The sequence below is a fragment of the Heterocephalus glaber genome, unplaced genomic scaffold (assembly GCF_053883595.1).
Source record: "Heterocephalus glaber isolate CG9 unplaced genomic scaffold, H.glaber_assembly_v1.0 deba00001481, whole genome shotgun sequence".
Taxonomy (NCBI): Eukaryota; Metazoa; Chordata; class Mammalia; order Rodentia; family Bathyergidae; genus Heterocephalus; species Heterocephalus glaber.
In genome coordinates, this window is record NW_028258317.1 from 31,776,006 (window position 1) to 31,797,126 (window position 21,121).

At 38.3% G+C, this 21,121-nt stretch overlaps 1 pseudogene across 1 annotated transcript in view; it reads left to right on the plus strand.

The window, feature by feature from the left end:
- LOC147825890 (uncharacterized) overlaps positions 1–12,330 on the plus strand; it is a 46,377-nt pseudogene extending 34,047 nt beyond the window's left edge. The window contains exon 4 of the transcript XR_015439964.1: positions 11,865–12,330. The product of XR_015439964.1 is annotated as an uncharacterized LOC147825890 (transcript). The remainder of the gene's footprint in view (positions 1–11,864) is intronic.
- The last annotated feature ends 8,791 nt before the right edge of the window (positions 12,331–21,121 follow it).

Here is a 21,121-nt window from a genome sequence, read left to right on the forward strand (position 1 = left end):
TTCCATATTCTGTTCCACTGGTCTCTTGGCCTACTATTATGCATATATCTTTGTTTGTTTGTGTTTGTTTTTGTTTTTTGTTTTTTTCAGACAGGGTCTTGCTATGTAGTCCAGGCTGGCCTTGAACTCACTATGTAGCCCAGGCTCGTCTTGAAATCACAGTGATCCTCTTGCCTCCGCCCTACTGAGTGCTGAGATTATAGGCATTTGCCAACACATCTCACTAGGCCAATATATTTTTTTTGTTGTTGAGTTTCTAAAAACATAAATTTTATTAACAAAATCTTTGTACATTTTAGTACATATGGAATTTTATATCTAGGTAAAATAACACATTCAAAGTTTACAATTTATACAAATTGTTACAGAATAACAACCAGTAGGTTAAATAAGTAAATTATATTGATTTTTTAAATTATCTAGAAAAAGTTTGACTTTTTAAAAAATTCCCCTGAACATATAAAAATAAATTAATTTTACTTTTCAATTAATCTACAATCAAATTACAAAACAAAATATCAATGTTATTGTGATGGATTATCTAGTGGTCAACTTGGAATGCCCAGCTGAACTGAGTCAGAGTGGTTCTTGGTATGGAAGACCCACCTGAGGATTGTTGCCAACAGAATAAAAGGAGAATTGGAGGGAAAGATCATTTTCTGTTGATTTTCCTGGAGAAGCTTGTTGCAGCTGGTTTTCCTGATACAAACTTGGCTCTTCTTGTTGGGGGAGCTCTGGGTCCTCTCTGTCACTGGGAATGGCTGCTGTTCTCATCAGGAGAGCCCTGATCTTTGCTTCAGTGTCACTTCCTGCTTCTGGTGCAGATCCCTCAGCTTGGTGGCACAGATCCTTCACCCGACCAGCACAGGCTTTCTGGCTTCCACCACTGGCCTTAGAGCCTTCCCGGTGGAGATCCTCGATATGGACTTGCATGAGACATTGCCATGGGCACTAGGCCTTCAGCTGGACTTATGCAGGACATTGTTCTGGGATCCAGGCCTCTAGCATGTGGACAGATCTCATGCACTCCTCTGCATATGACAATATTATAAAATAATCCTATAATGTATGTGTCCTGTATTAAATCTCTTCCCTTGCAAATCCTGACTGCAATAGTTACTTTATGAATTTTTCACAATACAAAACAAATTCACAAAGTCTTGTTTACAGAAATGAGGTAAAAACTGTGCAATGTTCAACCAAGAGACATATTGCAGAATTAAAATGTTCCTCTAGCAAAGTACACAGTGGAGGTCTAGTCACAGCTGGGTATTGTCCACTCATAATTCACACATTTAAGAACAGATCAATGACTACATCCTCAGCTGTTTATTTATTCTGCCATACTGTCACACTAAGAGCATGGCTATCCAGAGAGGAAGAGCTATAATACAGGACTCTCCTGTTTCAGGAACTGTAGTTTGTTAGGCCAGTTTGTTTGGTTAGTAATGGGACGTTGTTTAAGTATTGATGATCCTCTGGATTTCTGCTGGATCTGTTGTGACTTCACTTTTTTCATTCTAATTGCATGGATTTGAGCCTTTTCTTTTTTTGATAAGGTTGGCTAAAGGTTTATGGATTTTATTTATTCTTTCGAAAAACCAACTCTTTGATTCATTAATTTTTTTGTATCATTCTCTTAGTCTCTGGGATGCTGTTTAAGTATGACAAATATATATTTTTCCCCAATCCACTGGTGTAGCCAGCCTTCTCCATGCTTCCATCTGGTCAAAGCCAGACCCTACCTGCTGTTTCCAGGCAACCTCTTTTGAAAGAAGTCTTTTGCTTTGACTTGATCTGGTTCCCCAGAAGCCTTAGAACTTGTTTAACTCAAAGTCTCTTTTAAATTGTTTTTACTGGTGTTTTTCTGGAGCTAGGCATTGAACCTAGGGGCTCACCTGCTAGGCAGGTGCTCAACCATTGAGCTATATGCCCAGCCCAATTCTGTTTTAACTACTAGAGCTTTATGATCTATTTTGAAATCAGAAAGTATGATGTTTCCATCTTTGTTCTTCTTTCTCTAAATTGCTTTAGATTTGTGGGGGCTTTTATGGATCCATACATATTTTAGGGTGTTATTTCTATTTTTGTAAAGAGAATTGCACTGATCTGTTGATCATTGTGGTAGTATGGACAATTTTGACAATATTAATTCTTCCAATTTTTGAGACTTGAAAAAGAGATAAGAGAAAAGGCAGAAAAAAGGAAAACTGTTGCTGATGAAATTTCCAACTTTCAAGAAAGAGATTTATATAAACTTGAATTGAAAATTCTAGATAGGCAAGCAAAAGAAGAGGAAAAGGCAGAAAAACAAAGAAGATTGGCAAAATTAAAGGAAAAGGTTGAAAATAATGTTAGTAGAGATCCCTCTAGGCTTTACAAATCTACCAAAGGTTGGGAAGAACAAACCAAAAGCATAGGACCAACAGTCTCTGGGCCACTTCTACGTATCCCACACAGGGCTATTCCAACCTGGAGACAAGGAATATAGAGGAAAATATGAGATAAGGGAAATACTATTCATTTGATGAGAGTACTAGCATATTCAGTAATACCAGGAGAGCGTGACTAACCATATTCTTTAAATATCACTAGCCTAGTCAGATTGCTTATTGTGCTGTATGTAAATTGAGAGGTACTGTAAGTTTTATTCTGCATCATTAATGGTTCCTGTTTCTACTAAAGGCATGTTTAGGGAGGGTATATGTTGGCCTGTGACTGATATATAAGTTATTTATATAAACTTATGTTACAAACATCCATTTAAATACCCAAAGCATTTCAAGGATACTTTGTTTTTGTCATGGCATGGCAAAATAAATCAAGGCAGTCATAGAGAAGCATTTTTTAAACCAAAATTTTGTAACTTTTGTAACTTGAAAGTAAGTTAGCTTGAATAATAAAAATATGACTTTTTTTTTTTGACTGGGGATCGAACGTGGACCCTTGCACTTGCGCAACAGGTGGTGAAACCACTGAGCTAAATCCCCAGCCCAATATGCCTTTTTTTTAAGAGTTATGAAATAACTTAGTACTTTTTCTAAGTTCAACATATTGCTAGTTTGTTGGTTATTACTTTTTGTGTAATAAATATTTTGTATTTGAAGCATAAAAAACATAAAATAAAATAAATTAATTCTTCCAATTTATGAGTACACATGTCCATGCAATTATCTGTGTCTAATAAATAGATTTGATGGTTGAAAATTTCTTTTCCATTTGCATTTAGATACTAAAATGTTTTTGGAAATATAATTTGAGCTGGAAAATATATCATTTGCAAATTTTTGTGGAAATGGAAATCTCACTTCTGTTTTAAACTTTGACAGAACAGGAAGTCTATTAAGCAGCTTGGCATTGCTTATGATTGAAACAGCATTAGTCTTCCATGGGCAAGATTTTCATATTAGCCCTATTTGTGTTGTGATTTCATATTGAGAAATATGATCAAGTCTGTAGCAAAAGCTAACTTTAAAAGCCATTCATGTTCAGTAAGTCATTGAGGGCTGGAGATTTAGCTCAGTGGTGCTTCCACCTGCCTTGGAAGCTAAAGGTCTCGAGTTCAATCCCCAATACCAAAAAAAGAAAAGAAAAAGAAAAAAAACTGTAATCAAGCTTTACCACTGCTAAGCCATTAAACTGAAGTGTGATAGGGAAAATTGGGATATCTTTGACAAAAGTTGACAGAACTGATGAGCATTAGGTCTACCAGATTAAATAAAGTTCCCACTGAAACTGCTAGTTCAAGCCCATATAGGAGATTAAACACTATCTGCAAATTACTTGCTGGAGAGCAACACAATAGATAATCACAGGCTATACCACCTTACATTTTCACAAGCTTTTTACATATGCCCAACTAAGCCTTTCTGCTCCCCAAAATTTTTTATTACCATCAGTTACAATGCATCTTAGCAGATTGCACTTCAGGTTGTATTGTTTTCTTAACTTTGGAAATATATTCACACATAGTAACTCTATACAATTCATAGAGGCAGATTTTTAATCTTTCAAACTCAGTACCGACTCCTTAAATAAAAAATAAGTTAGCAGTATTGCTGATATCTGTCAATACATCAAGAGCCAAGAAAAATCACTTAAAATCATTTATTTTAATTTGCCTAACCCTAATTAAGCCAGTAACAGTTCTCTTATTTCTCTTTGCCAGATATTTTCCCAGACTCCCTTATAGCAAGATAAGGCTATGTGCTTTAGTACTGGCTTATGAGACCTATAGAACCAGATTTCTAGGTTTTACTTTATGCCAGAAAAAAGAGGGTCTTATAAGAAAGAAGTAAAATTTCCTTGATTTTGGCTTTTGCATTTTGGGGAAAATATGAAGGAAGCAACTGGTCTCTTGCTGCTTCTTTAGGTTTTGTCTGTCTTCATCTCACCTAATTCTGATGCAACCTCTTACCCAGGCACTTATTTAAGTAGGTATGGGGGCAGAGAGGGGAGTGTTTGAAGAAACCTATTGACTCATGGTTCTCAGATTCCAGTCCTTCTAACTATGAAGCAGATTTTAAGGAACAGAATCCCTTGAATCAGTTCAATCAAAGGAAGGATTAGCGTAAGAAAAAGATAATCAAGGGGTTGGTATGTAGGTCAGTAGTAGAGCACTGGTCTTGCATATGTGAAGCCTGGGGTTGGATCCCCAGCACCACTGACAGAAGTAATCAAAATGGGAGGCCTCACTCTCAGGTGCCAATCCTGCCCTTGCACCACACCAAGAGTGATGCCTCTTTACATTTTGCACCCTGGCTCCTCATTCAACTCACCATAGTCTAGCCCAGCTGTGGCCCTTTGTGGAACACAAGGCCCCTGAAGGAAGAAACCAGGGAAGTAAATATGTAAGAGAGAGGAAATAAAATTCTCCTTCTCTTCCATCTCCCAGCCTCTCACTGCCTCTCCCATGAGCTAAGTCCAAACCAAAGTCGGAGGGCAACAAATCTCTTTCAGTGTAGTTCATAAAGGTCAGTCAAAAGCTAGGTGGAGAGGCTAAGAGTGGACCCAGGGAGGCAGAGAGTAGTAGCCTCTGCAGGCTGGGAATGAGACAGCCAACAACATCAGTCTAATGTCATCGCCACTCCTTATGCTATGCATTTTATTTCAGTCCAGAGCACTCTTGCTTTTGAGATTTCCAACTTAATTTCTAGTAAGATTCCCCTCCTTTAAAAAAAGATTTGTCTAGATAACAGGATTCAACCTACTGAAAAGGATAATAGAAGGCAGAGACCCACTCCTATGTAGACGGTGACCTCTTTGGAAACAGCTATTTCACTGGTTTCTGACAGCTTCAATTACTGCTAATGGGTTTACTCAGTGGCCATCAGGCCCTGTTACCACACCATTTAGATGTGTACAACCTTATGGACTACCCTAATTCCTTTCCTCTTCCTCCCCACCCCCTGTAGTTTTTTTATATAGATGTTGCTTTATATCAGAACATTAAAAAACAGAAATATAACAATAGTTAGCTCTTAGTAACTGCTACTGACCACCCAGAGTGTTTTAGTGCATGGTGTATTAATAATGTTTACAGATAAAGCAACTTTATTTATATCATTAGACATTAACAAAATGTTTCCATAGATTCACATTTTCATCTGAGTAGTTTAAGAGAACGTCCTTCATCTTGCTTCTTTTGTTGTTTAAATGAAGCCACTTAAAGACTAGATAATTTCGGGATCACTTTTCTCCCTTATGATTTTTTCCCCAGTACTGGGGATCACTCAGGACCTTGCATTTGCGAGACAGGTGGGGCACCACTGAGCTAAATGCCCAGCCCCTCTCCCTTATGATTAAATATTTCGAGTTTTCATACTAAACTCTCATATGGAGGAAAACAAAGGGAACTTTGTCATTACAATTTAACACTTCATTCATAAAAATACTAAAAGGAAGTGCAAATAAAACTGAGTTTCTTCTCTACTGTATTTAAACAAGGAAATGTACTTATGTATAGGAAGTTCTACAGTTAAACTGTATTTCATCCAGAAAGTATTGAAGGGACTTGGCTCTCCCAGGAAGAGTAACAAGAAGGTGCACTTCCTTTTTTCCTGCCTAAATGCACTTACCAACCTTTTCTAGTGACATCTATAAGCAAATAAAAAGTTTTGCCTCCACTGCTGTTGTCAACATCAGAGTGGTATTTTTGATAAATGCAATGAAGAATCCCTTCTTTATTAGGCTGGTTTTTATTTATTTATTTTATTCTGGTTTGTTTTTCTTGTTGTTCTTGTTACTGTTCTTGTTCTTGACTTAGAGTGAAAGTCTAAGGTTTTCCATGCATAATCTCACCGTTGCCTGACCCTAAAGCAATGCCCCGCTTAGACACAGAGATCATGCCAGAAAGTCTTTGGCTTTCAGCTGGGAAAGCACCTAAGAGATGCTTGGAAGTTCTTAGTGGTTTCCTTGGTGATTCCTTTCTGTTCTCTCCGAGATGTTCCTAGACCCCAAGTTAACACTGTAGAATTGGAATGAAAACTCTATTGTCAGGAATGTGACCAAAAAAGTGGTGGAGGGCTGGGGATTTAGCAGTGGTTCCACCACCTGCCTCGTAAGCACAAGGACCTGAGTTCAATCCCAGGTATAAAAAAAAAAAAAAAAAGTGGTGGAAGGGTAATTTTGGATGGAGCTAAAACACAGGAGATGAGCCATTTATCGAGTACTTTTTCTTTTACAGTTTAAATTCTTGTTTTAAAAATATGTAGCACAAATGTAGTTTCTTTCTCCTGGGTTAATACATTGGTGGATTTCTTTTAACCTTAAGAGCCTGCTGATGAGAATTATAAAAGCCAATTTCAATCTCCAATGAATAAGTGAACAGTGTTTACCTTTTTCTAAATTACTTAGCCTTAGATTATTTATCAGAATATTTTGAGCAGAATGAAAAATTTTTATTTCTAATTAAGATGACAGCATGTGACATAGCACAGTACACTCATTTCACAAAAGCATTTTCAGTGACCCTATAACATTGACAAAGAAAAGAGAAACTAATTAGTGACAGATCTCTTGTTGGTTTAAAATAGATTATTAGTTGTTTCAGAGAACAATGCTGGAAAAAAACAACCAAAGTTGCCAAAATATAAAGTGACCTCAAATTTAAATCAATCATTTATTTTCTTAATGAGAAGATGTAAAAATAGTTCTTGCTCTTTTGTTTTGTTTTTGTTTTTGTTTTTTGAGACAGGGTCTCACTATGTAGTTCAGGCTGATCTTGAACTGACTGTGTAGCCCAGGCTGGCCTCGAATTTGCAGCAATCCTCCTGCTTCAGCCTCCTGAGTGCTGAGACTACAGGTGTGTGCTACCATGTCCAGCTGCTCTTTTGGTTTTTTTTGCCAAATTGAATATGTAATATTTTAGGAACACTGAATATGATTTATTCACATGCATATTTTTGAATTCATGTTATCTAATATTGCTTCAGGATGTTTCCCTGTGTTAGTCAACTTTTTGTTACTGTGACAAAATACCTGGGAAAAACACAGGAGGAAAGATTTATTTCAGTTTATAATTTCAGAGGTTTCAGTCCATGGTCACTGGGCTCCATTATTTCTGAGCATGCAGTGAGGCAGAGCATCATGGTGGATGTGGTATAATAGAACAGAGCTGCTCACTCATGGTAATTGGAAGTGGTTCAGGGCCACAAAAAAAATCTACCCTTCAAAGGCATCCACCCGTGACCCACCTCTTCCAATGAGGCCTCAATTCCTAAAGTTTCACTATCTCCCAGAAATGCCACCAAATTGGGACAACTTCAATACATGAGACTGAGGGACATACCAGACCCAAGTTATGATATTTCCTAATCACATATACTGGACAACTTTATTCAAACTATTCACAGCCATCTACAGCATTAATGTTTGTATCACCAATGTTTGAACCACATTTTAAATCATTGCTTTTTTGAACATACCATATTCACTTTCATCTAAATTGCTTCAGACTAAATACTGAATCTGTATACAAGCTCCAATTGGAAATTTCTTTCTGAGTCATAAATACCTATTTGAGCCAGGTATGGTGGCATATGCCTGTAATCCTAGCACTCAGAAGGCTGAGGCAGGAGAATTGCCACAAGTTTGTGGGCAACTTTGGCAACATAGTGAATTCAAGGTCAGCCTGAACTACGTGCTGAGACCTTGTCTCAAAAAAACCAAAACAAAACTATTTGATTAAGGCAGTTATTTACATTAATATTCTATGTAACATTTATTATCTTCACCAACTAATTACTGAATAAAATGCTTAATATCATGGGTAAATAGTTTAAATAATCAGATAATACTACAGGATTTTAATAATGAGATAAGCAAACAAAAACCAGCAGTCTTTTGAAATATCTCCTCACAGTTCTGATTCCAGATCTTTAGTGGAAACCTCTTTGAAGTCTGTTAGGTTCTTTCCCTACCCTTAGTATTTATCTTTCTAATTCTAAATTGGTCATATTAGTATCTTTTGATATTTTTAAACATTTTAGATTCTATGTATAGTTTTTCAATTTTAAAATATGGATTAGAATTTAATCTCTCATATCTCCAGTCCTCATGGTCTTTTCATGTAATTGCTATTTGCCATTAAATCAATCAATATTTAATGTTTATATTTTTATGATTATGTTAACATTATTTCACTGATGATCCACCTGTGTAATATAGTAACATTTTTATTTGTATGCAATTTTTTTTTGCTAGAGTTAATGATTTGCCTCATTTGTCTAGTCTTCTATGTGCCCATTACTTTTATTCTCAAACTTTCAAGGAAAACTGAAATTCTTTGTTAAAATGTCTAGACACTAAAACATCAAGTAACCTATGAGTTACATTAAGAAATTCCTCCTGAACCTCTTGTCTGTTTTTTCATTCTATCAGGTGCAGCTGTACAATGTCATTCTGGGGCCTCCTATTCTTTCCTCCTCCTTCTATCATCACCAAAAGCTCTTCACTGCTTTCCTCTGACAGATTTTTTTCCCATTTTTTCCTCAGTTTACATTCTCTCTAGCTTCCTATGAGGGAAAAGATGAAGAGTAAAATTTTGAAGCCTTGAATTCTGAAAATGTCACACATTTATTTCTCATGGTGATTAATAATTTAGCTATAAACAGGATTCTAGGTGCAGAAGAGTGCAAAAGGGCTACCTTTGTGCTGGAGAACCAAAGGATACAGTCAAAGGTCAAAAGCCTGGCACTCACTGTAGTGTCCAGTACAAGCTGGTATCAGGAGGCTGAAGGGTCTGAGCTGGAAACCAGAAGATCACATCCAAGGTGAAGGTAAAGACTGGATCCTCTGAAGAAACAGAAGTAGCCTTTCTTCTTCATTTCCCTATTGGTTGGTGCCACTTACACCCAGGGGGGGTCTTCTGTCTTCAGTAAATCCCTTCAGCCACACCCAGAACTGTGCTAATCCAATGTAGTTGGGCATTTCTTACTCAAGTTGACACAATCACTTAACTATTACACATTCTTTTATTTTTTGCAGTGCTGGAGATCAAACCCAGAGACTAACATATGCTAGGCAAGTACTCCACTACTGAGCTCCACCTCCAGCTCTAATTATGATTTTAAATGTATAACTTCACTGATACTGAATTGCTATTAAATGTGAGGTTACTGTGATACTCAATTAGTTGCATATAACTTGTGTTTTCTTTTTTGATTTATCCCTGATATTCTGATACTTTATCTTGATATATCTATCCAGAAGAATCTTCTCTCACACTTTGTTGAGTGCACTGTGAAAAAGGCATAGTGTGTCTTTTCAATTAGGAGATTCAAGATCATCTATCAATTCTGGCAGTTTGTCTTGAACATTTCTTTGATGATTCTTTCTCATCATTTTCTCTGTTATCTTTTTCTGCAACTCCTATTAGTCAGATGTTGGGCCTTCTAGTTAATTTTAGAAAGTATTTTACAAGGTGTTCTTCTGGGTGATGAAAATGCTTGGAAACTATAGAAAGGTGATGGTAGGTCTCATCATAAATGTTCTAAATGCCACTGAACTGTACATACCTTAAAATGTATATACCTTAAAAAATATACCTTAAAATATATACATCTTAAAATGGTTAATTTTATGTTATATAAATTGTGTTGCCATTAAAAACATTTTCTCTATTTTCCAACTCTTTGCACTTTTTGTTTTCATTTCTTTGCTATTTTTGTTTTACATGATAGGATAACATATAGACTTACACTTCTGCTTCTGGGTCATCACCTTTTCCCTCAGTACAAGGATTGAACCCAAGGCCCTGAACTGAGCTAAAATCCCGTCCTTGTAAATTTTTAAAAAATTTTTGAAGCCACATGTAGTGGTCCACACCTGTAATCCAAGCATTTGGGAGGCTGAAGCAGGAGGATCACTGTGAGTTCAAGGCTAGCATGAGCTGCACAATGAGTTCATGGACACCCTTAACTAAATAGTAAGACCCCATGTCAAAAAAGTTTTGTGTTTTGTGTTTTTTGTTTTTTTAATTTTGAGGCAGGGTCTTACTAAGTTACCCAGGCGAGGCTTAAACTTGTGATCCTACTGCCTCAGCCTCCTAGTGTATTTCACTTTCTTTATTTTTTTAAGAAAGAAAGACAATTTATTTGTAAGGAGGAAAAGGCAGAAGACAGAAACAAGCTGCCCCAGAGAGAAGGCAGGGAGTCTGGGAAAAGATGGATACCTGTGAGCCTTTGTCCCTAGTTTGTTCTATCAGAATTAGGGACCCTTCCTTCTAGGAAGATACTTGGAATTGTCACAATCTGATTGGCTTCCTGAGCTATCTTGGGACAACCCCAGGTGCACTTTTCTTTTGGTGATCCTTGTTTGATTCCTTCCTGTCTTTTTGTCCTTGTCTTTGGGATTTATAGGTTGATCAAGAGTCTTATAGAAAAGGCAGCTTAGAGTTAGTAAGTAGGGGGATGTGTATCTAGTGTAATAATAAATGCATATGTATACACATAAATGCATATTTATATAGTAAATAAGAGTTTTCTTTTGAGTTAGGTAGCCCCTAGTCTCCTTTGCATTTCACTGGAGGTTGGGGAGGGGCAGTTAGCCTGGTTTCTGTGCATCTGGCTTCCTCCGTGCTCTTCCTTTCAGCTTTTCCTCTGGTCACTCTCTCCATTAGACAGCATTCCTTCCTTTGTTGTAAATTCTTATGCCCTTTGTGCTTCTGGTGCCTTTCTACATCTGGCATTAGCCAGTGAAGCTAACTGCAGAGACAAAAACTACTTTTAGTAAGATTTTCTACTAATTTCTCTAACAAGGCCTAACAAGGCCCTTGCCCTATTCTTTCCCTTCCCACAGACCTCCATCCCTACATTTCCCACCCTGAGATGTCCGTGCACCTGACTGTGGTTGGGGAAAGGGCAACAACTGAACTGGCTTCTTCAAGATGAGTGGGGTGGTTGTTGGGGAGAAGTCTGCAGCAGGGAGGGTGTCCAACAGGCCTCTGGACAGAGGAAGTCTCCATCTGGAGTTTCCTTGGGAGCACCACCACTTGGAGTTTTACGGCACTTATTCCTTCTGTCCTGCAGTCTCCCCTCGATTCTAGCCAATGCACTGAGGATGTTGTAGCAGGGTAAGCAACTGTCCAGGATCAAAAACTCAAAATAGTGAATTAGAGGGATGAAGTTTAAGAATGGAAGATAATTTATTTGTAAGGAGGAAAAGTCAAACTCATTATAAGTGCTGCTGATAGAATTGTTACTTTAAAAGGTTATCATCAGACTCTAGACCAATGGACACAAATAATTTTCTGTTATTTAAATTATTCCTTACATGTAAATGTCTTGATTTTACCATTAAGTATAATATGCGCTGACATTTATCTTTATGACATTTATGAATATGTGTTTTTTTCTCTTTTCCAGAAATGGACATGGATTTAGAATTCAGACTTTTGAGATGATTTTAAGGGTAAATGCTGTAGAAAGTTGTGGAAGGAAGCAAAATCAGTCAGAGGAAGAAAAATGGAAACCAGACGCAGCCTCAACAAAGAACCCAGTCAACCAGACTGGGAGCTCAGGAGCTAAAACTGCCCTTCAAAGTTGCTCTTTATAAGATTAAAATGTCCCAGCCTTTCTGCTCTTGCTTCACTCAGTCTCCAGATGCAAGCTGCCTTGGGAAGGGCAGGACCTTAACAAGGTGGCTTTTCACACCTGAAGCACACCCAGCTAGCAGCTGGAGGCCCTGTGCAGACTGTATTCTCCACAGCTGGGCAGGACAGTTGCCCCACGAAGCCCACCCAGGATTGGCTCCACACACACTGTGGATAGTGAAATCCATGGATGCTCAAATCCTTTATATAAAATGGTACAGTATTTGCATATAACTTCACACATTCTCCCATATACTTTCTTTTTTTTCAGTACCAGGGATCAAACTCAGGACCTTGCACTTACAAGGCAGGCATGGCACCACTGATCTAAATCCCTGGCCCTCCCATATACTTTAAATCATCTCTAGATTATTTAATACAATGTAATGCAATGTAAATATTGTATCATTTAGGGAACAGTGATAAGAAAAAAGTATGTACATGTTCAGTATAGATGGAATTTTTTCCCTGAATGTTTTCCACCCACAGTTGTTTGAATCCACACACAGGGAGGGCCAACTACACATGCCAGGACGGGGGGTGTGGGGTGCATCTCTTTGTCCATCACCGTGTGACTTGTAGTTTATGTATACAAACCTACTGTATGCTTGGCAACACAGTCATGTGTTTTAAAAATAAGGACAATATAAAAGTTTACAGTGAAAAATCTGTCCTACCCACGATCTGCATATATTTTCAGCAGTTCTTTATGCAAGTAAGGCAAATATATATATTTATGATTCTTCATTTTCTAAGTGTTGGCAGGCCTGGTTTCTTCTGAGGGTTTTTTTTCTTGTCTTGCTGATGGCCACCTTTGCTCTGTGTCTTCACTCTCTAGGTGCACATATCCTTGGGGTCTTTGGGTGCCCAAATTTCCTCTTCTTAAAAGAGAAACATCACCTCTCTAAATACCCTTACCTACATACAGTCATATTGTGAGATACTCAAAGTTAGGACTTCAACACAGGAATTTGGGAGAATCACAATTCAGCTCATAAAAATCACCTACAAATTAAGGAGGTAGTTTGTTGTTATAACACACAAATCTACTTGTAATGTGGCCGTTTCCATCTCTCCAACTTTCTCTCTTGCTATTTTCCTATGTCACTTTATCTCCAGGGAGACCAAACTCTGTGTAGCTCCTCAAACAGCCAATCTTTTTGGTGCTTCTGTGCCAGCCACTGTCCCCCACCATCTCACTGGTAAGATGCTTCAGTTCTTACCCTGAGTCTTTTCTGAAATTTGAAAATCTATATAGCAACTGCTCTTATGTCATTGTTGGTTTGATAAAAATTCATTGCGTTTTCCAGTCTCCTAGTCTCTAAAGCAAGAACTAGGTGCTTATCCCTTTTCTTCTGAAAACTACTTCTTTTGCTATAACAGAATAACTGACAGCAGATAATTTATAAAGAAAATACATTTATTTGACTCATGGTTTGAAGACTGGGAAGTTCAACCCCTGGCACTGGTGCTGGTTAGGGCCTTCTTGCTGCATTATAACATGTGAGACCCAGTAAGTGTGTGAGCCCAGAGCCCTCCTCTTCCCATAAAGCCACAGATGCCATTGTGGGGCCCACTGTCACGACCCCACTTGACCCTGACCACTTCCTAAAGTCCCCACTCTGACTACTATGAACATATGAATTTGCAGTTAAGTTTCCAAAACCAAAACTCTGGGGACACATTCAAACCACAGCACTCCAAACACAGGAAACAGTCACAAACACAAGCCCTTTCCCAGGACTGAGGAAGGGAGAGTGTGAATGATGCTGAGCAGAGGGGTGAGGAACTACACCTCTCACAGCTCAAGGCCCACAGGCACAAGGAATCGAGTGGGCATTACCCCAGCAAAACTCGCCTCCTGGCAGAGTCCTGTCTTGCACATTGGAGAGAGGAGACTCGGCCCTTTGGAAGCACGCAGAGCACCTGCACAGCAGGGTCAGGTGTGTGCCCCATTGCCTCAAGCAGCGTTCAGGAGACAGCTGTTAGACCTACATTGTTTATGCAGCTAAATAAACAAAGTTCTCATCAAGAAAAACCAACTATTCAGGAACCAAGCTATCCAGCCATGGGAAACCCATCCATGCTTTCAAAACCTGTGGCTTAAAATCAGTCACACCTTCATTTCTCAAGCAGGGCACTTGCAGGCGAATTCCAACCAATGCATTATGATCAAGCTGCATCATCAGCTTTAGATTCTAGGCCTACTGTTTCAGCTCATTTAGGAAATAGTGTGGTGCCCAGAGAAAGAGGTTTTCTATAGAATTATAAGCTTCACTTGGACCTAGGTCCAAAAAGAGATTAACTTGGGGCCTCTACATTTCTGAAAACTTTACTTTTCATTTACCAGTGTCCTTAATAACCAAAACTCACAAGACAAACACAGTTTTAACCCAGCGTGAAAATATTCCAATTTCATTCAAATGTGTTAACTGTCAAGGTCTTAATTTCTTATAGATGTAACTGTTACATTACTTTGTGATTACTTGGACATTGTGTCATGCTGAATCGTCAAATCATTTGTTTTGTCACTAGTATGACTTGTTCTTATTCTGCTCCGTAATAATTCTCAGGCACAGGAAAAGTCACATTTCCCTATTTTTCTAAATCACATTATATCAGAAATGATCCCTCTTCCTTGTTGTCTGGGGCTTTTGTTCTTGTTGTTGTCTGGTTTTTGAGGTGTGTGTGTGTGTCTGTGTGTGTGTGTGCATGCACACACATGCGCAGTACTGGGGATTGAACTCAAGGCCTTCACACTAAGCTATATATATCCTAAGCCCTTTCTTTTATTTTTTTCTTTTGAGACAGCTTCTTGATAATTTGCTAAATTGCCAGGCTGGGCTCAAACTTGTGATCCTCCTGCCTCAGCCCTCTGAAGTGCTGGGATTAGAGGTGTGTGCTACGACACTCGGTCCAGCCAACTTTTGAGGCAACTTCGCTCCCTAGCCTCAGGCAGTAATCACTGAGCAAAGACTTCTTCTGCTGTAGGTGCTGTCAGAAGTCCTGGTCCAAGCTGGTGATTTAGCTCAGTGGCTCTGGCGCCTGCCTCACAAGCGCAAGGTCCGGAGTTCGAGCCCCGGTACCAAAAAAACCAAAAACCAAAAAACAAACAGAAGTCCTGGTCCATTACCTTGGAAGGAAGCAGCTGGGTGGTACCACACTTGCTCCAGGGCTGTGGGCCCAGACTGCACACCCATCCCAGGAGGACACCATGGAGGGACACAGAGAACCACTGCTGGCCCACTTCCTGTATCCAGGCAGGTACCTTATTTCCTGCTGCAAGACTGAATCTCCCTTAATGATGCCATAAAACTCTCAGAGACATGAAAACCAGGTTCTCTGCTTCCAAGGAGACCAGTTCCGAGCTTGAGTCCCAGACCTCTTTCCTATAAGCGCAGAATTCATAGGTTTGAAAGAGAGAGGGAAATTACTTTTCCTTTCTTTTGCTGATGTGACTTAATCAGGAAAAAGAGGTAGGATAGAAAACACACTTCTGTTACCCTTTCAAAAGTAGGACTCACAGTTGGTTATTGTCAGGAGATTTAAAAAAAAAATTTTTTTTTTAAAGAAAAGTTACCCCTAGGAGCTAGGAGCATGGCTCAGTGGCAGAGTACTTGCCAAGCATGTGCAAAAAGCCCTGGGTTCTAATCACCAGCACTGGAGAAAGAAAGGAAGGAAGAAAAAGACAGGGCAAGGGAGGGAAAGACAGAACACCCCATTGTGACTCTGACATAATTTTTGTTAACTTTCTTCTGACCACCACCTCATTGTGCATCTGAAGAAGTTACTCAGTCTTTCCTTTCTGCCACAAGGCACCTCTCACATAGTTCACTTGTTTTATGTGTCTACTCAGGCGGGAAGCTCCCTACTAGAGGGAAGCTACTTTGTTTTGTGAACCACTGTAACTCCAGTTCCTAGCATGTTACTTAATGATAGACCATACTCTTCAAGAGGAAATCAGCTCAGATATTCTGGTCAAATCACATAGGAAGGAAGGAAGGAAGGAAGGAAGGAAGCCAGTAATCAGCCCAAAGTATAACCATTAGATTAAAACAGAAAATTCCAAAGGTCTCCTAAAGTTAATACATTAAAAAGTGATAATATGTGCAAAATCATACTATGCATAAAATGCTCAATTTTCTTCTCTGCAGATTTTGGTTTCTCAGCTATTACTTCTATGTAAGTAGAGCACTACAAACATAAACGATTTTCTTAACACCAGAATTTTACTTTTAATACAGACATTTCCAAAACCTAGGCTCCTCCACATTTTAGACACTAGTACATGCCTTATCATATTTCAGTGCTGTTACTAATAAATACACTGATAGGACATAAGAAATACATAGGCCCTATTTCACCCCACCAATAATCATAATAGTACTTTGACTATAAAATGGAGAAGGTATGTGAAAGAGAGGATAGTAATATATGTAAGATGGTGATGAAGAGCCTGGGGTATCTTTCATACACTCTCAGAGACCAGAGCTGAAAACAGATGCTAAGAATTACCTACTGTAGGACCAGCCATTCCATCCAGGATTTGACTAATCTTAGTCATTTCTTGAGGGGGAAAAAATGTGATACAGCAACATATCCTCACTGTGGGAGAGGTGGAGTAGATGGTCCAGGCCAGCTACTGCTGGAAAAGGGCCAGGGGAGGAGAGCAAGAGCCATGTCAGAAAAGTAGTTCCTTTTCCCACCATTTGAGGACTCCTTCCCTGAGTCAGTGTAATACTGTTTTGCTATTTAAAAGACAAGGCAGTTTTACATGTATCAGTCTGGAACAGGCTCTAAGACAGTGGTGGTAAACCTATGGCACGTGTGCCACAGCAGGCTGTTTGTTGTTATTGAAAGCTCTAAAAGGTTTGCCATCACTGCTCTGAGACATTAAGTAGGTGTTATGGTTTGTATTTAGCCCCCCAAAGCCTCATGTGGATGAGGGGGGACTTTCTTTTTCAGAGATAGTTGAATCTGGAATGTGTGGTGCTGGAGTTAAGGGTGTGTGATTCCTAAATGACTACATGTGAGTGATTAGTTTGGCATTGCCCTAATCCCTGTAGTCTGAATAAGATTACGATAAAATAAAGTTTAAAGGAGTACAAAGTAAAAGCTCTTCTCTATCTCTATACATCCTTTATATTCTTTCCTTTCTAGAGACACCAAATATGAAGAGTTTTTGTTATCTTTCTGGAGATAATTCATTCCCATAAACATAATTACATTTATTTTTCTTATTTTTAAACAAAAGGTAGGGTACCATATATATCATACCTTGCTTTTTATAACTAACATTAGATCATGAGGATCATTTTGCATCATGTAAGTGGTGTCTTCATAGCTGTTCTACCCTAATATACAGCATGTACATCTACTATGCAGCCATAAGGTATTACAGACAATGCTGTAATGAGTTCTCTAGAAACATGACGAATAAAGTCTGTAATAAATTCTCAGAAGAAAGCCTGCTGAGTTACATTGTTAATTCTACAAGATAGTGCCAAACTGCCAACATGCACTCATCTACCAATGTAGGAGAGCCCATTTTCTAATCAAAACTTTAGACCCTTCCTAATGTAATTTGAAAATGATATTCCAGTGTTGCTTTGATATCCATTTCTGATTTCATAAATAAATAATTGTTTCAGAGGTGGTCATTTGTACTTTTCTACATCAACAGCCTATAAATCTTTTTCTTATTGATTCATAAAACAATCTATATATTAGAAAAATTATCATCTGCCTATGGTCTGAGTAGCACATATTATTTTTCTCAGGTTGTCATTGTCTTTTTTGTTTGTTTGCTTTGGCTTTGCTGAGAGGAAACCGAGGGTTTCATGCAGGCTAGGCAAGTACCCTGCCACTGAGCTACACCTCTAGCACCATCATTGCTTTTTTTTTCCCTAGTACTGGAGATTGCACCCAGGTCTCAAGACTGAGCTACATCTTCTACTCTTTTTTTGAAACAGGATCTCACTAAGTTGCCCAGGCTGGGCTTCAATTTGTGAGCCTTTTGCTTTACTTTTAAGTGCTGGGATTGCAGACCTGTGCCATCAAGCCCAGCTTGTCACTGTCTTTGTCTTACCTGGCAGAATTTTATTTTTATTTTCACGTGTCAAGTGTGTTAACTTGTCTTTCAGGACTTCTGAATTTTGTGACATACATTATTTAGGAATAGCCTTTCCTCCCTGACTTAGTTACTTTCTCATTGCTGAGACAAAATACCTGATACCCACTAGTTAAAGGAGGAAAGGTTTATCTTACCTCACAGTTTGAAGAGGTTTCAGTCCATAGTTAGCTGGTTCCCAGGCAGGGAGGCGTGGCAGAGGGGAAACAGTTCATGGGGTGGCAGGCAGGCAGGAGTGAGGAAAAGCAGCCTACCTTCTTCTTTCCCTTTTATTCCATACAGGCTGCAAGCCTATTGATTGGTATATTATTACTGTTGATTGAGTGTCAAGTGAAATGTAAATGACTAATGAATTCATTAAAAACCCTTAGAGAGAGAGATGATACCTTGTTTGGTGCAAATTAGTAGTGATCATAATTAATTTTTGTATCATGGCTACGAACAGCAAGTGAGGCAAGATGAAACAATAATAATACATAGTTCATGTACTGCATAGTTATTTATGAACTATGAAATGTTTCCACATGCATTAATTATCTTAATGCATCTCTATAATAATCATGAATTAGGAATTTTAGGCATAGAAAGGCTCAGCTGTGCCAAGTATGGTGGCACAGGCCTGTAACTGCAGCTACTTAGGCTGAGGTAGGATGATTCCACGTTCGAGGCCAATCTGGACAACTTACTGAGAATGTCAAAAAAAAAAAAGATAGGGCTAAAGATGTAGCTCAGTGGTAGAGTGCCCCTGGGTACAATCCCCAGAACCACAAAATTAATAGATATGTAAATAAAATTAAAATAAAAAGGCTCAGTTGCAAAGCAAGATTTAGAACAGAAGCTTACAGACATTCATTTTTGTATACTTTTTCTAATTATCATGCTATAATCTGGCTTCTATCTAGTAGAGATGAAGTATAGTAATAGCAACATGTTCCTACTTTGGAAACACAAAGAGGTCAGGAATGAAATGTGTCCACTCTTACAGAACAGTTAGTATTTTCTGGAGAATTCACCATGTATTCAATGTTTCCCAAGGACAAAAGACAGTTTAAGCCACCGCTTTTTCTTGTAGTTAAAGTACTGGTTTTTTATCACTTCAAGGTGAGTCTAAAGACAAAGAAAGTTATCCTGGAGGAAGGGGTGAGAGTCAACAGTGTATAAGTGATCACTGAAGACAGGGTAAAATGAGCTAATCCAGAATAATGCACAATAGAAGGAAAAAATAAATAAATTAAAGATGAAGGCCTAGGGAAAACACTTCTATAAGAAGGGCAGGTGGGAGAAAATATCCTAAATAAGAATAAAAAGGAACAGAAAGAGTAAAAAGAGGGAAAGCCATAATAAAAATTAGTTATTGAAACAACAGAAAATTTAAGGAGTTGTCAATAGCATCAAAGATTTCAGAGAGTAAAATAACTAGAGTTGAGAAGTATCTGTGGATTTAGCAACAAGGCAATCACAAGCAAATCTGTAAGGAATAATATCAAATGGTATAGTGACTACTGTCTGTCTGCATACCTCCCTACCTTCCTTCTCTTTATCTGGCAGCAAATCTTGCTTCCTTGTCCAGAGAGGGAACTGCATGACTCAAGTTGTGCCAATCACAGCGTCACATGTGTCTACCTGTGAAGCTGAGTAATTCTCAGTAGTAGCACACGACTCAGGCTGGGCCAATCTTTCTATCTGGAACTGATGTGGAAAACATCTTCTTTCTTCTGGATAATGGAAATATCAGGATGGTGTCAAAATACAGACATATGTATTGAGAGACAAGGAATGGAGAGACAGAGAAGAAAGAGAAGAAGAGGGAAGGGGGGAGAGAGAGAGCTACGAGACATTCAGCCATGGATCCAGTCAACTCTAATGATAATCTTGCCTCCTTTTCCTGAAACTTAATTCTCTCCTCTTAATTCTAAGCCTCTTCTATGTCCTTCCAGTAATTTCCACTGTTTCTTCCTCTCACTTTTTTAGTAACAAAAGAACAAAGATTAATAGGTAGAAGTCAGATTGTAATTGGCTTGGCAATGAAAAATTTAAAATACCTCAGAATAACCATAACAAGAAATGGACAGGAATGACATAAATAAAACTACAAAATTTACTGAAGACCATAAAAGAAGACTTGAATAAATGAGATTTGTACCAAGTTCCTGACTATAATAAAGGTGTCAGTTCTTCTCAAATTAATTTATATATTTAATGCAACTCTAATCAAAATCCAAATAGGATACCTTTTGAAGCTTGAAATGGTGATTTTAGAGTTGATTAGCTGGAAAAAATAGAGAGGAGCCAAGAAATACTTTTTAAAGGGAAATTGATGAGAGACAGTGAGCCTTAGCTCGAAGGACTCACAGGGATGTTTCTCTACTGCGGCTGTGTCAGACTGCATCACTGTCTCTGGGCACAGTTGATCAGTCCAGAGACGGCCTCCGTTTTGCTTAAAGAAACTTTGATGTGTTTTTGTTACATGTAACCAAAAGTGTCCCAGAATAAAATGGTTTCGCCACCTGCTGCGCAAGCGCAAGGACCCAAGTTCAATCCCCGGTACCAAAAAAAGAGATATAAACAAAATACACCTAGCAGAGTATTAATAGTAAAATATTTCTAAACATACATTTAGAACAGAATAAATAGAAATAAGTAGGTACTATTACTTATAAAAATGATGCAAATTAAAAAGTTGGCATTATATTGCAATGTGTAAAAAAATGTTCAATAGGTCAGTCACCTGTGAAATGTTAAATTTAAATGTACAGCATATACTAAAATTAATTACTGATGGTAAATGTGAGATGTGTTTAGTGTAAAATAGACAAAAATAAAAATATACCCCTAGAGCATAATCAATGTTTGTCAAAGTGCTAGTTGAAAAACTCGGAGAATTTTAGGGAAATATTTAC